Genomic DNA, 15149 nt, shown 5'->3' with positions numbered 1-15149 from the left:
GCACTCCTGAAAGAAATGATACTGCGGAGACATGGCTTAGCCACAGCCTGGGGGATGCTTCCCGCTGCAGAGTGAAAATCTCATTCTGGAAACATCCCCCAGGCTGTGGCTAAGCCATGTCTCCGCAGTATCCTTTCTTTCAGGAGTGCTAGTTCTGCAAGGTTCGCAGGAGAGCTTCTGTAAAGTTTGGAAGGTAGGAGACGAGATACTGGCAGAAGTAAAGCTGTGAGGGCTGGGCGTGAGTCGTGATTCGGTAGCTCAGATGGTAGAGCACTTGCCCGCGAAAGGCAAAGGTCCCGAGTTCGAGTCTCGGTCGGGCACACAGTTTTAATCTGCCAGGAAGTTTCATTTGACCAAAACATGCGAATAGATGATCAGACCAGCTTTGTGACTGAATTAAGGACTTCCTAGCAAGCAGAACTCGCCAAGTCGTTCTTGCCCTGAGGGAAAAAGTTCTTCAAATGTGACAATAATTTCCACGTACGTTAAGGGTGTGCTAAGAGCGCTGCTGATCGCAACAAATAAAAATCACCGAGACCTCCCATTCTTTGTCCTTTATCACTTTCGTTGTTTTCTTGTCGTGTTTGTGGACTGTACATGCAGCTACTGTAAGTTATGTAATGTAACCAATTGTGTATCATGACCTGACATTGCATTTTCCACATGGTAGATATGTTTAACATAGATCTGTTGTATGAATACTCTATCTCTTAGTGTACTACTATCTTGAGCTACTCGAATGGGTACATATATAACTGATATATGTAGCTAACAACATCTCTAGATCACCAAAAAAAAAAAAAAAAAATGGTTCAAATGGCTCTGAGCGCTATGGGACTCAACAGCTGTGGTCATCAGTCCCCTAGAACTTAGAACTACTTAAACCTAACTAACCTAAGGACATCACACAACACCCAGTCATCACGAGGCAGAGAAAATCCCTGACCCCGCCGGGAATCGAACCCGGGAACCCGAGCGTGGGAAGCGAGAACGCTACCGCACGACCACGAGCTGCGGACTCTAGATCACATGTCTTGTTAGATTCCTTTAAGAATGTTCTCATTAACCATCGCCAAAAATCAATTATTCCTTGTTTCTAACAGACAGACGGCACAACAAGGCATCAAGATTTTTCATCAACCTTACTCAGTTATCCCAATGGTTTGTGTACTGTAACGCTCACAAATGTTACATTGTCCGATTTCCTTCCGTGCTTCTCTATTCTGCTTTTACTTATTATATATTTTTGAATTTACATTTACGTTTAGGGTTTCGTACCTCAGTGAATAAAAACGATACCCTCGCAATAAAACTTTGTTGTCCGTCTCTCTGTTTCTTTAGACGCCTTTTTCTCAGGGACAAGTAGAGTAGAGGTATCAAGCTGAACTCTATGACAAAGCAGAGGACCCGTACGGAACTTTCTCACTTTTATAGTTTTAAATGATGACAATATTTGGACCAAATGTAGCCATTGGCATAAGGGTAGTTGTGGGAATGAAGAGAAAACATCTTTAAAATGAATCGAACGACGTGAAATAATAATCATGAATTTATGATACATTCTCGTATATGCAACTTTCAATTCCTTATACTATATTATTACTTTTAATGAGCGAAATTAGTTCTTGGACCTCACCTGGATGCTCCTGCAGTTCATTAATAACATGTTATTATTTTCTCTTTCTGGTCTGCAAGAACGAAAGTTCTCTTAGATTAACATGACATATATCTACGATTACGGGGGGTAATTCATCATAGACAGTTTTTTTTTTTTTTTTTTTTACGACGTTTATGTCACACGTACTTGCTACGCGGGTAGCCGCATCCTTCGTGTATTGCACGCCTGAGTTACTAACGGGGACCGACAGCTCTACACCCGATTAGCATCCGTGATGGACGCAGAACCGCCTGAGCTTCTGGTTTAGGCATTCCAATCGTCTCCAAACCACTACACCGCAATCGATTCAAGATAAAATGCTGCAAATAGTGAGGCGTGCTATCACAACGTGTGGGACCCTAGCTGTCTTCATCAATTCAGCTGTGAGTTGCTTTATATGTGTATCAGATAGTTGTATACTTAAAATTTAGTTGTAGTCATTAACTAGCGGGAGAACATGCGAGAAATGAGACAAAATCTTAGTTGTCGGATAATTAGGTAAGGAACATCTCTTGAAAACCCACTGCAAAGGCCAGTTTAGGGCATAATCTACCGCTATCCTCCAGCCTCTTACGTATCAGCCTCGTAGAGCCACTGAAGTTAAGCTCATCGGACAAAAAATTAGCCACCACTAGAGAAATCATTCAATGCCGTGTAATTCGACGCCTGGACTCGATAACCGTCTGGATTCGGTTATGAAGTGCGTCCACTAGGTTGTGCAGGCATGCAATTGTTGGCCTTTTACCCGCTGTTCCGACATGTCCCACAGATGTCAGGCGATTTTGCAGGCCAATCAAGTCGTAATAGGGTGGGCAATGTTCAGGAAATTAGTCACATATTCTTCCAGCGCGATGAAGTTGGCTGCTGTCATTTTTATGTGCCTATGTGAGCAATGGCCTCTTCTGAGGTGACGAACTCTAGACGTTGATTGCGTGCACTCTCAGACGCAGTGTTCTCTCGGTAACTGGTTGTAGTGAACCTTAATTCTCTGCCTGTCTGGCCCCATGAAGGATGCACTCCGCGGGAAGCAGCACTTGGAGGATGGGGGGGAGGGGAGCGGGGGTGAGGGGGGGGGTATTGGTGCAGTAAGACGTTGGTTCCGACGACGACCGGTAAGGCGGCGTAGGACTGTCGTATTGAACGGAGATCTTATTGAAAAATAGGGTTCTGTAGCCAAAAGAGTGGGGAATAAATGTGTTGCATTACTTACTGAACTACCCTCCTGAAATTTGTGCGGACTGGTTCAGATACACATTTTTTCTATGCCAGTAAATGAAGTAAACATAGGACTTTCCGTTCGCTCTAATCTGTACGTTCAGAAAAGGCCACTCATCTCCCGATCGCTCCCTTTTTGTGTCAAATGGCTCGACGAACACCTCACTTACTTGGGAGCAACCAGATCACCTGACTATTCTACTCAGCATAGCTGGGCCACCATCTCGCGAAACGTGCGCGCTTCAGACCTAGTTACGTGCAGTCTCCTTGAGTTGTGGACGGCCTCTGATAGGATATAGATCACGATGACCTCCCACTGTTTTGGGTGGCTCATGGAATTCAAGCTTTACCTTGTCACTGCGTTCGCCGAGGTGAAGGGAATGATTCACAATATTCGGTAGGTGTGTCCGCTTCGACTGCTCGTTAGTGTATGTTGGCATGGAAGCAGCTGCAAGGGGCTGTGAAATTGCCAGCATCGTTTCAATTCTACGCAGTGTATGACACTTGTGCATTAGCCCCAGTCAACAAGAGAGGAGGCCAGCAGATAAAACATCATTCAATATGAAACGTGAAATGAAGTTTGGAGTCTCAGTGAGTAATGGAGGAGTGAAGAGAGGTTAATTTCCGTTCCTTTGTGCTTTTATGAGGACTGCTTTGACAGGTAGAATGCTTTCACGGTAGGAGGCGTACAGGGTGGGTGTAGAATGAGCTGCGTGGGACGTTCGCCACGTGGTGTAAGGCGAGCTGGCTTCTGGTTACCTGCAGGCGCCACATAATACGTGATGGCCCGTGGCAGGCGCCGCCACACACAGCACGACATGGGCCTTTCCCTACTCTGCCGCGCTCTGAACACTAGCCTCCCACTGTCACCCATCTTTTTTTCTCGACCATTCCACGACGAAACAGTAAAAACAGCAGTATTATTATCATAATATTAGAACCCTTCGCCTCCAACTCCTTAACAGCGCTCTCAGGATGAATCCTATCCAGTAAAAAATATGAAATTTGGTACAGAGATGAGTGAAACATTTTCTGGAGGTTCAAACAGCGTAACAACCTTGAGAGGGGTGCGGGTCACGGTGGGAAACTCGCCCCTCCCCATTTGAAGCGCCGGCCGGAGTGGCCGAGCGGTTCTAGGCGCTACAGTCTGGAACCGCGCGACCGCTACGGTCGCAGGTTCGGATCCTGCCTCGGGCATGGATGTGTGTGGTCCTTAGGTGAGTTAGGTTTAAGTAGTTCTAACAAGGGAACCTTCCCATCGCACCCTCCTCAGATTTAGTCATAAGTTGGCACAATGGATAGGCCTTGAAACACTGAACACAGATCAATCAAGAGAAAAGGAAGAAGTTGTATGGAACTATGAAAAAAATAAGCAAAATATACAAACTGAGTAGTCCACGTGCAAGATAGGCAACATAAAGGACAGTGTGAGCTCACGAGCGCCGTAGTCCCCTGGTTAGCGTAAGCAGCTGCGGAACGAGAGGTCCTTGCTTCAAGTCTTCCCTCGAGTGAAAAGTTTAATTTTTTATTTTCAGACAATTATCAAAGTTCAGGCACTCACACGTAATCAACTTCGCTCTCCAAAATTCCAGGGCATGTTCATATTTGCTTGGACATATGCAGGATTTGACGGTCTACTCACGGAAAAATTTGAAAACGTTAAAAACATATGTTTTGACAGAGCACAGGGAAAACTGTGCGACTGTGAAACTGTTGCATTCATTTGTTGCAGTTTATGTGACAAACTCTTATGTTTTCATCACTTTTTTGGGAGTGATTATCACATCCACAAGAAAACCCAAATCGGGCAAGGTAGAAGAATGTTTTTACACATTCGCCAAGTGTACAAGTTAGGTGGGTCGACAACATATTCCTGTCATGTGACGCACATGCCGTCACCAGTGTCGTATAGAATATATCAGACGTGTTTTCCTGTGGAGGAATCGGTTGACCTATGACCTTGCGATCAAATGTTTTCGGTTCCCAATGGAGAGGCACGTCCTTTCGTCTACTAATCGCACGGTTTTGCGGTGCGGTTGCAAAACGTAAACACTAAACTTATTACAGTGAACAGAGACGTCAATGAACGAACGGACAGATCATAACTTTGCGAAAATAAAGAAAGTAAACTTTTCACTCGACGGAATACCTGAACCAAGGACCTCTTGTTCTGCAGCTGCTCGCGCTGACCACGGTACCACGGCGCTCCTAACCTCAGAGCCTCCTTGATGTTGCCTATCTTGCGCATGGACTACTCTGTTTGTATATTTTGCTTATTTTTTTCATAGTTCCACACAATTTCTTCCTGTTTTCTCGATTGATCTGTGTTCAGTTTTTCAAGGCCTATCCACTGTGCCAACTTATAACTAAATCTGAGGGGGGGGGGGTGCGATGGGGAGGTTCCCTTGTAAGTTCTAGGGGACTGATGACCACAGCCGTTAAGTCCCATAGTGCTCAGAGCCATTTGAGCCATTTCTGAACCCATTTCAAGCCTCAGAAGGAAGAGGGGCTGGGTGGCGGTGCCAGATACAGTTTCCCCTCCTCCATCCCCCCCCCCCCCCAAAAAAAAATACCCACTTAGAGATGTACATGAGCGAGAGTCAGAGTCAGAAAAAAAAAACTACGTTGCACGTCAGAAAATATACGATTAGTACTTGGATCGATACAAACATTTGCTTATGACTGAACCAAACTATCGTATCCTTAAACCTTCATCTGTCAGACAATGTTAAATGTACAATGTTAAATACCTTATAATTAATGCCTTATAATTCCAGCTACACTCTGTTTTGTCCTAAAATCCGCCTCTGTCCCTTCGCCATTTTCCAGTCCACGCCTCTTATCTTTCCACAACGTAAAGTGCTAATGGGGAACAAGTTCCTTCATAGTACAAAACCGATCCCGGATACCATTTTCGTGTAAACATCTGAACAGTGTCTGAGTGATACTGACGGTGCCGACAGGCCGGTGTAGAGGAACTACAAAACGGCCGCCTAGCGCGCCGGAGGTTGACGGCGGGGAGGCAAGCTTAATGAAAAAATCCTCGTTGTGTCGTAAGGCTTACTCTTTTATTCTCCGCTATCCTCCATTCTAAGGCCACACACATTCGCAGATGGGCTGGTGGTGCAAAAGCAGTGTCTTCGCGCTGCCTCGTAGGCATGAACCACGTGCGGCCCATTCAACAGTGACGCACGGTGGCCATCGAAACCCGGACAGTCCCTACTGAAAACTTGCCTCAGATCAACAATGACATAGTCGAGGCTCACTGATCTAATCTTCCTTAAGTTCTATCAAGACAAGACTGGAAAAATTGATCTTACGGATACCATGAAAGAAAATGTTTCCCGCACTGTCTGAAGAGAAACTACTTTCGGATATTGTTTGTAACATTTATTGGAGTCGAAAAAAGTAAACAAAGTAAATGCTTTCTTATTATTGAAAGAAACCAGGTTCTTCTTTTTTCACTAAGATGCAATGTACAGTGTTTGTAAAATAATAATAATAGTAATAATAATAATAATAACAATAGTAATAATAAGAGGACTGTCTATGGCCGACTATATTGCAATCTACAGTAAACTGGAAGTCTTGAAACAAAGTAGAACTAATGTCTTGCCGGCTATTGCTGTCATCTTCAAAATTAAAAGAACTAAATTGCTTTCAGCCGGCCGGGGTGGCCGAGCGGTTCTAGGCGCTACACTCTGGAACCGCGCGACCGCTATGGTCGCAGGTTCGAATCCTGCCTCGGGCATGGATGTGTGTGGTGTCCTTGGGTTAGTTAGGTTTAAGTAGTTCTAAGTTCTAGGGGACTGACGACCACAGATGTTAAGTCCCATAGTGCTCAGAGCCATTTGAACCATTAGCCAGCCATTTGAACCATTTTTTAAATTGCTTTCAGAAAGCAGGACCTATAAAATTAGGCCCATATTTACGACTTAATATTGATGAATTGCTTGTGTTTGTGAAATACCTTAACGCTGACTAGATACACGCATTTCCACACTATACGAAAGATGTATATCTAATTCGCATTACACGAAATGAGTGAATAGATTCACTCGCTGCCCCCACTCCTTCCCTCCACACACACACACACACACACACACACACACACACACACACAATTAAAATAATTGTGACACCAATGGGCGCTTCGTATACAATATCATAACATTTTCACGGAAAATTTAACTTCATTTTGGCAAACAAAGTGACAAACTCAAAATTGTATTTATTTTTCGTCTGTCGAAATGGCGTGTTCATTTATAATCTCCACGCACTGGACAGAGAAAATGAAATAGTAATAATGTTCGATTATTAACTTTGAAATTACGAGTGTGGAAAGAAAACATAAGCTGAAGATAAGTCACCCCCAATAAAGAACTTACTGGTGGCTGCAGACGAAAATCTTCGAAGTCGAGATGGAGCGTACACTTGAGGTGCGCGGTGATTGGCCTAGCGTCGCCTTCGTCCTGTTGAGCTGTTGACCGATGTCTGGTAGGGCTGCTGGTACACCACGAGGTGAGGCGATGGCCGCCGAGGGGCACAACTGACGGCGTCTGCGGTTCAAATCCCGGCTTCGTCACGTGTACGTTACATCTGCACGCCCGTGCTCTTCTGCCACAGAAAAAAATGCGAGTCAGATAGTTCACACTTTTTGCAACGGCTGAGCAACAACCTTACAGTATATTCTATCGTTTTTGTTAGCATGAGTATTGCTGTTGGAGCAGAGGAGACAGGAGTGACGCCGGCCGGTGTGGCCGAGCGGTTCTAGGCGCTTCAGTTTGGGACTGCGCGACCGCTGCGGTCGCAGGTTCGAATCCTGCCTCGGGCATGGATGTGTGTGGTACCCTTAGGTTTGTTAGGTTTAAGTAGTTCTAAGTTCTAAGGGACTGGTGACCTCCGATGTTAAGTCCCATAGTGCTCAGAGCCATTTGAACAAAAGTGACACAGCTTATTTATTTGTAAGGTTCCATGGGACCATGGCAGCCAAAGCTGACGAATCAGTAGCTACGTAGGTCACAGAATACTGATTAGAAAATTTATAAAGACGAGAACTAAAGATCTAATAAAATACTAAAAAACTGTGCGAGTGTTTAACAATAAATAACACATTACACATAAATGTTCTTAAATACTGTGTGGAACAGTCTACAGAATAGAAGGAATGTACCACAAGGAGAACTTTGGATATGAATACTTGGGATTTATCGTTCAATTTTTTCAGGTCTGCTGGAAGTGTATTGAAAATGAAGTGCGCTGAGCACTGCACAGCTTTCTGTACTAAGCTTAAGGAAATGTTATCCAAGAGTGTTTCGTTTTACACTCTTGTGTTAATGGAATGAATTTTGCAGTTTCTTCTGACTGAGCCGCCGGGTGGGATTAGCCGAGCGGTCTAAGGCGCTGTAGTCATGGACTGTGCGGCTGGTCCCGGCAGAGGTTCGAGTCCTCCCTCAGCCATGGTTGTGTGTGTTTGCACTTAGGATAATTTAGGTTAAGCAGTGTGTAAGCTTAGGGACTGATGACTTTAGCAGTTAAGTCCGACAAGATTTCTCTCTCTCTCTCTCTCTCTCTCTCTCTCTCTCTCACACACACACACACACACACTGACTGAGCCAGTATTGTCAACAACAAATTCCATGTCGCAATATACGTACAGGGATGGCAGAATTAGAATTCCCACACACTTGAAGAACGATCTGCACAAAGTTAGCAAACTGAAGCCGCTGATCAATCACACCGCTCGTCTCTGGACTAAGGGTATACCTGGTAAGTACAAAGAGCTGCCATAAAATATAACAGTATACGATTTAATAGAGTGAAAATAATCAAAGTTTCAGTGTCAGCGTTATTCTTAAGAGAGATTGGAGATCATTCTTATACCGAAGATGGCAGCATTCGGTTTCTCTACGAGTAGGCCCCACTTCTGGATACTTCAAAGAAAGCGTTCAATGTAGCCTCAGTCCTAAGAATTACAATGGTCTACTTCACTGACTGACCACCTCAGGACAGTAAAATTTCGCTCTTACACGATTTCCGTATCAGAAACTGTATGTATTTCGTTTTGTTCCAGTTAAGCAGTAATCTGTCTCTGGAAGTCAGGTGCTAATGTTACCAGCTACTCTCTTACCTACATCATTTATAGCACGTTCCACGTCTTTCACAATAGCTTTTGTGTTGTCTGCAAAGGGACCTATTCTATCACTGATATACACTGATGTAAGAAAATCGCAAGACCAAAAATAAGTTGTGCGACATAAACGTAAATTTGTAGGCATGTTTCTACTCCTGAAAGACGACGTCTGTTCAAATTTCGCGCCAGTCGCGTAGCGCCAGTACGAAGATGCAAATCAGGTTTGATTTAAATACATACTGTAACGGTCGTGATCATTAGTTAGCTTTGAGATTGAACGTCCTGAGTTGATGTTAGTCAAGAATGCCTTTAAGCCTACAAAGACGCCATTATCGGTACTTCGTTGACTTTGAACTAGGTCGTGTAATGGGGCTACGAGAAGCTGGATGTTCCTTCCGCGCTATTGCAGAAAGACTTGGCAGGAATGTAGCTAGTGTATATGACTGCGGGCAGTAGTGGTCATGGGAATGTGTGGTCGCAAGAAGACCGGCCACGTGGCACTGCGGACTGGAAAGACCAACGTGTTCGGCGTATGGCTCTGGCGCATCGTACTGCATGTGCAGCAGCAATCTGAGCAGCAGTTGGCACCACAGTGGCACAACGAACTGTTACTAATCGGTTAGTGCGAGGACAGCACCTAGCCCGCCTCGGTGCCAGTGGTTAGAAGGAGACCAGTTGGAGGCCTACGTCCAACCTGCCTGCATGCTGGACACAGTGGACCTACACCTGGAGTTACTGCCTGGGATTCGATTTCGGATGACAGCAGGAGCACTGCAGTGGTTATCCCACGCACCCTGACTGCAAACCTGTACGTCAGCCCGCTGATTCCACCTGCTGAGCTGCCATTCATAACCAGCATTCCTGGGGGTATTTTCTAACAGAATAACGCTCGTCCACAACTCAACATGCCCTACAGAGGTCCAGGTGTTGCTTTAGCCCGCCCGCTCAAAAGATCTGTCTCCAGTCGAACACATGTGGGACATCATCGGACGACAACTCCAGCGTGCATGAGCAGCATTAAGCGGCCCTTTACTGACCGACCAAGTGCAAAATGCACGGAACTCCGTCTCGCAAACTGACGTTCGGAGTCCATACAAAACAATGCATGCCCGTCTGCATACTTGAATTCAACATTCAGTGATTTACACTGGTTACTAATGTACCAGCACGTGACATTTACAATGGCTTATTTCGCGCTTACGTCAATCTGAGGTCTTGCAATTTTATTCCTTCAAATATGTTATCTAGACAAATTTCATTACTGTAAATTAATTATTTTTTGATGTTGCGGTTTTTTTTCCGTCAGTGTATATCAAGAACGGCAAAGGATACCGAACAGAACCCGTAGCACCCGCACTTTACATGACTCCTGCCAGACTTAAATCTAAATAGAATGATATTAATATCTTCAGCTGCTAACGGGCATTGATATATATCAACGAGAACAGGTGAAAATTTTGTGCCCCGACCGGGCCTCGAACCCGGGATCTCCTGCTTATATGGCAGACGCTCTATCCATCTCAGCCATCGAGGGCACAGAGGCTTACGCGACTGCAGGGAGTATCTCGCGCACGCCTCCCGCGAGACCCACATTCTCACCTTGTATGTCCACACACTACATTCGTAGTGTCCCACCCCAACACACTCATTACTCTTGGAAGACATCCTTACCAAGTCCCGTCAGAGCTCGGGGAATATGTGTGCATCTGCACAGAAGAAGAAGGTCATGGCCGGTATTTCCAGAACTATATACTTATATGGATGTCCGGAAGAACAGACACCATATACATATAAGTATATAGTTCTGGCCATACCGGCGATGACTTTCTTCTTCTCTGCGGATGCACACATATTGCCCGAATTCTGACGGGACTTGGTAAGAATGTCTTCCATGAGTAATGACTGTGTTGGGATGGAACACTACGAATGTAGTGTGTGGACATGTCAGGTACTTTCCAGATATAAAATGAACCAGTGTTGAATGCGCCCATAATCCCATAATGTTTCAACTTATGCAGAGGTATTACATGGTCCACACAATCGAGTCCTGTTAAATCGAAGAAAATATCTTTTGTCCGCAACCTATCATTCAGCCATGCCTGTGCTTTACACACAAAGTAATAAATTTAATTTTCTGGGACTACTCTCCTGAAGTAATCGGTGCAAGTACAATTTAAAGACTACTGAAATCGCTAAAATTCAACAAAGCACGACGTCTCAACTGAATGCCGGCGAGTTTGTGTACGGAATTTGCTTCTATTGTTACAGTAAATCTCAGGTAGCTATTCTCAGCGATTGACAGAAACTATGGGTCAAATAGAAAGAGAGCAGAATTATCATCCAGAATAACGCTGTCTATAACTTACTTCTAGAGCGTAATTTGGGATTCCGCGCAATTACATAATTACAAAAAAGGGCATTCTTCACGCAGCCAACAAAATTAAAAAATTCACAATCTCCGAAGACCCAACCAACAGAGATATCCAAATACATTTTATGTTTCTAAACCTTTCAGAACGATTCGTTTCATAAACCTAAACAATTCTTTGCATAGAGAATACATTCACACATGATATTTAAACAGGTTAGTGACTAAACCGAGGGCATGAAAGGCGTATTTCTCTAAATTGAGATCTACACATAAGTAATTTTGTGTGCGCTCCAAGGAAATAAGATTCTTTTCATGTTATATATAATTAAATTAGTGGATAATTTTTAGTCTCAATACAATCGTAAGTAACGTGATCGTCAACGATACAATTTCATTCGATAAATATGTAGCAATATCGAGATAGATATAGACAAGATATCCATCTAATGCAAGCATTTACAACTAGCACTTCAGGCAAAGAAAATTTCAAATTGTGCTCTTCAGTAGGTATAAATCTATCTATCTATCTGCAGTTCTGTTTGATTACACGAATTATAATTAACAAATGAAGTCAGTTACGTAATACATTTAGCAATGCTTGGGGAAATGAAATGGAACGATTTCATTGATTAACTCACGGTAAATCAAAGGGAAGATTTCTGTTTCTTCGTAGGTGATTGGCAAACACCACTTTAATTACTAAAGAGACTCCTTATAACATAAATTTAACAATTACACTAGATTATTAATAAAATGCGTGGTATATATATCAGATTATACACAGGACATAGACTTTATAGTAAAGGCGGTAATACGAAACGCCACAAGCTTGAATAATTATTTGGTAAGTTAGCAGATTTGCTGAATAATCTAACCTGCCGATACTGAGAAAGATGCAGAACCGATTGCCCGAACTTCCTTAGAAAACACCAAGAACTGACTTTCACTGTGGAATATAGAAATATTCTTCAAGCTCTTATGTATCATATCCATTGGGACCGTGAAGACAAAAATGCATGGTAAATTGAGCTAAATTCTTATACCGAACTAGATATTTATTACTATTTAATGTTGGTTTTAAGCTCAGATTTACCATATATCTGAGTTTCTCTTTGAAAAAGTTCTGAAAATATAATTATATGGTGAATGATCGAGTGTCTTTGACACATGTGCCTCAAGGAATGAAATTAACTTAAAATGAAGTGATAAGCATCCTCTGCTTTGCTCTTTATATCTATTTCTAGAGCAACTTCAGATTAGATGTAAATATAAAATACCATATTGGCATCGGGGATACGTGATGACTTCATTTAGCTGTCGTGGCAAGATCTCTTCCACCAGGAGATAAGACAGAACAGAAGAAAGCAGAAGCGTTAGATATGAAGCAGTCGAGTAAGCTGTCAAAAATCGCCATTTATCCATGCAAGCAAAGAAATCAGAAATGCATATGGCGGCCACAAACAGCAATGCATGAACTATATAGGTTACGTACACTGAAGAGCCAAAGAAACTGGTACACCTGTCTAATATCGTGTAGCCCCCCCCCCCCCTCCTCCCCTGCGAGAGCACGCAGAAATGGTGCCACAACACGACGTGGCATGGTCTCGACTAATGTCTGAAGTAGTGCTGGAGGCAATTGACACCACCAGTCCCGCAGGGTTCTCCGTAAGGGTACGAGGAGGTGGAGATCTCTTCTGAACAGCACGTTGCAAGACATCCCAGATATGCTCAATAATGTTCATGTCTGAAGAGTTTGGTGGCCAGCGTAAGTGTTTAAACTCAGAGGAGTGTTCCTGGAGCCACTCTGTAGCAATTCTGGACGTGTGGGGTGTAGCATTGTCCTGCTGGAGTTGCTCAAGTCCGTCGGAATGCACAATGGACATGAATGGATGCAGGTGATCAGACAAGATGCTTACGTACGCGTCAACTGTCAGAGTCAAAACAAGACGTATCAAGGCTCCCATATCACTCCAACAGCACGCGCCCCATACCACTACAGAGCCTAAACCAACTTGAACAGTCTCTGCTGATGGCAGAGACCATGGATTCCTGAAGTTTTCTCCGTACCCGTACACGCCCATCCGCTCGATAGAATTTCAACCGAGACTCGTCTGATCAGACAACATGTGTGTAGTCATCAACAGCCCCGTGTCGGTGTTGACAGGCCCAGGCGAGGCTTTGTGTCGTGCAGTCATCAAGGGTACACGAGCGGGCCTTCGGCTCCGAAAGCCCATATCGATGATATGAATTGCTGATAGCCCAGAATTGAAATCTGCAGCAATTTGTGAAAGGGCTGCACTTTTATCACGCTGAACGATTCCCTTCAGCCGTCGTTGGTCCTGTTCTGCAGGATGTTTTTCCGGCCGCAGCGATATCGGCGATTTGTTGCTTTACCGGATTCCTGATATTCACAATACACTCCTGAAATGGCCGTACGGGAAAATTCCCACTTCATCGCTACCTCGGAGATGCTGTGTCCCATCGCTCGTGTGCCGGCTATAGCACCAAGTTCAAACTTACTTAAATCTTGATAACCTGCCATTGTAGCAGCAGTAACCGATCTAACAACTGCAGCAGACGCTTATTGTCTTATATAGGCGTTGTCGACTGCAGCGCCGTGTTCGGTCCGTTTACACATCTCTGTATTTGAATACGCATGCTATAACGATATGTTTACGTAATGTGTATACATAAACATACAGTTATAAATGTCCCCGTTCGTAGTCGCTAATTATAACAATATGCTACTTTTGTGCTGTAACATATAGCTATAATCAGCGGTGGAAACATATTTGCGAACGCCGACCGTGTGCGGCTGTTTCTTGTTGGATCGTCTGATCAGTCGGAAGTTGCATTGCAGAGGAGAGTAAATGCCTATTTAAAATATAATTATTTTGGATAGCTCAACATGAATTTCCTAAGGGACCGTAGTTTATCATGCATTTACCAGTAGAATATGGCGCGGAGAAAATATTTCGCCGCATGCAACTTCCGTCCGAACTCGACGAAAGAATTCGTGACTGTGAACTCTCTATTTGGCAGAAACATATAGAAAATTAAATAATTTCATGAAGAAGTGAGACATAGATTCTATAGTAAATGAATAGTCCATACACCAGTTCCATTTAACTCTGTATTTATGGCAATTAATAGACGAACTTACACTGCAATGAAGGATTTAACATGGATGCCGTTTTGACTGGCACTTCTCGTAATAAAAACAATTCCTTTGACGTTTTCACATACACGTCGCACAATAAATCTACTGCTAGGCACTTTTAGTATTACACATTTACTTTACACTAGAACAATATTATTTTTAACAATAATAATACGGCGGCAAGACATGCGCGTCCGACACAAGTTACAGGAGACAAGAGAAGAATGAGTAACGGTTCATCGAGAATATCTCGTATCTCAAAAAAAAAAAAAAAAAAAAAAAAAAAAAAAAAAAAAAATGTGTAAAAGTGTTCTTCTACTGTCCGTTTTTCGCGCCGCGGTTTTCAAGGTCAATAACTCACTGCATCTCTGACGGCGCTTCGACAATAAACAAGTTACGTCACAGGTCGTTCACCTTTTACATTCTCGCAACATTATTTGCTAACTGTAGCTGTTGCCGAGCGACTGCTCGATTAATGAATGAATTAAAATGATAAGGCAATCACATAATGTTACAATGCCTATACCAGTTTCTTTGGCGCTTCAGTGTATATTCGCCGTGAGGTAGTTGCATGCTATAGGTATCAGTGTGCTTCACATGTTTCTGAGGCTCT

At 43.5% G+C, this 15149-nt stretch overlaps 1 long non-coding RNA gene across 1 annotated transcript in view; it reads right to left on the bottom strand.

The window, feature by feature from the left end:
* Positions 1-15149, bottom strand: part of LOC126199287 (uncharacterized) — a 60942-nt gene that overhangs the window by 22686 nt on the left and 23107 nt on the right. Inside the window, exon 2 of the long non-coding RNA XR_007540144.1 lies at positions 7261-7489. This is a non-coding gene — a long non-coding RNA (uncharacterized LOC126199287). The remainder of the gene's footprint in view (positions 1-7260; positions 7490-15149) is intronic.

The sequence above is a fragment of the Schistocerca nitens genome, chromosome 8, assembly GCF_023898315.1.
Source record: "Schistocerca nitens isolate TAMUIC-IGC-003100 chromosome 8, iqSchNite1.1, whole genome shotgun sequence".
In the NCBI taxonomy this organism is placed as follows: Eukaryota; Metazoa; Arthropoda; class Insecta; order Orthoptera; family Acrididae; genus Schistocerca; species Schistocerca nitens.
This window is presented reverse-complemented; position numbering and strand designations above follow the sequence as displayed.